Consider the following 1,898-nt stretch of genomic DNA (forward strand, 5'->3'; position numbering starts at 1 on the left):
TGCATGATGTCCAGGATGGACATAGAGGATTCTCCACTTTTACGTTTGTCAGTTGTTGCCTTACCTTTTCCTTTTCTTTGGGTGTCAGACATCCTGAAAAACAGAAATCAAGGATATAATAAAAACAGGAAAACAAGGAGGCAAATAACAAAAGAAGCACATAATGGCAAAGGAGCAGTAGAATGATGAAAATGAGTTAAGTAAATGTGCATTAAGGATTGTATAGGAGTTAGAAAACTGAGAAGAAAAATTCACAATCCAAAATGTAAGATCCATAGAATTCATGTTAATTAGGAAAACCACAAACATGCTTTGAGTTAAAATAAAAGTAAAGAGTGAGTCAAAAAGCAGAGGAGGTTGTTAGAAAGTTAAAAGTGGTGTGAAATTGAAAAAGAGGTTAGAAATAAAAAATCAGTGAGTTAGTAAAAAGAAAGTTAAGATAAGCGGCATGATGATTGGTATCTAAGTAACAAGGATTCACAATTATAAGCTACAGGCAACTCATATTCAAACAAGGAAGTTGATGATGATTCATATGGATATAGAAATAGCAGAAATTGGAATCTAAACATCAAAAAAGCAAATTATTATCCAGGAAATTAAAAAGAATAAGAAAGCTTGCCCTGGCATTCATGCAATGGTTTGGTAAAAGCAGAGTAAAGCAGAGTGCAAATTACCAAAACCAAGACATGAATGAAAATCAAAACGGTTTAGAGAAATTTGGGCAGCATTCCGGCTAAAATTTGATGTTCCCGGAAAATAAACAGCAACAAAATAGTTCATATAAGTTAAAATAAACTGCAAATAGATATAAATAAGATGAACATGAAGGAACATTCGCAATAGCAGCATGAATAGTAAGAACATCATATGAACAATACGTAGAGCACAGCAACAGCAGAATTGCGAAAAGTATAAAGCAAGTAGCATGAACAGCGCAATTAATCAGGCCTAAATCCACTAACCACATCCTAGGCTACCTAACCACCTAGAATCCACTACAACATGCATATCTAACTAGCCTAATTATGAACATAAACAAAAAATTATGGTATTAACTATGAATTGAAAGAAGGGTGACGTTCGGCAGAATCTGGTAGGCGTATGAATGAAAGTGGGGCAGAGAGATGGTAGGGGGTGGCTGCAGTGGTGGCTGACGCGGTGATTGAGGGTGGTTGGCACGGCGGTGGTGGCTGTTCGGAGGCAGGGGGTTTCGGGTAGGGTAATGGGGGTAGGGTTTAAGGGGGAAGGAAGGGAAGGGGGGCGTGGGTGGTGGGTGGAGGCGGGCGGTGACGGCGCAGTGGGCGGTGGTTGTTGCGGAGGGTGTAGCGGTGGTGGAGGGAAGAAGAGGAAAGAAGAAGAAGAAAGAGAGGGAAGGAAGAAGGGGGTGGCGTTGCGGTGGGGTCTGGGTGGTCGACGGTGGGGCGGTAGTCGGTGGTGGTGGCTGGAAGTTGGTGGTGGTTGGTTGCAGAGAAGGGAGGAAGGAGAAGGGGGTTGGGGGGGGCGTGAATGGGTAGGGTTTCGTGTGGCTGGGAGTTATCGAATTTGAATCCACGCGAGCGTGGGGCACGCGGTCACGTGGCTGGGGTGGAATGGGGGTTGACGCGATCGCGTGAGTGATGCGATCGCATGGAATGGGTAAAAGGATGAATGACGCGGTCGCGTGAGGCATGCGACCGCGTCGCTGGAAATTGTGCTAAACGCACAATTCCAGCGTCGTTTCAGCGCAACTCTCTGTCTCCTTTGGGGTGTTGTGCAATCCATGCGACACGATCGCGTCGCTCACGCTTTCGCGTGGGATGGGTGTTGTGCAAGTGACGCGATCGCGTCAGGGACGCGACCGCGTGGGTCGTTTTGTGCGAAACGCATAACAGCCGCACGATTCCAGCCCAACTTTT

The sequence above is a fragment of the Arachis ipaensis genome, chromosome B1 (assembly GCF_059453495.1).
Source record: "Arachis ipaensis isolate K30076 ecotype BB chromosome B1, ASM5945349v1, whole genome shotgun sequence".
Classification (NCBI taxonomy): Eukaryota; Viridiplantae; Streptophyta; class Magnoliopsida; order Fabales; family Fabaceae; genus Arachis; species Arachis ipaensis.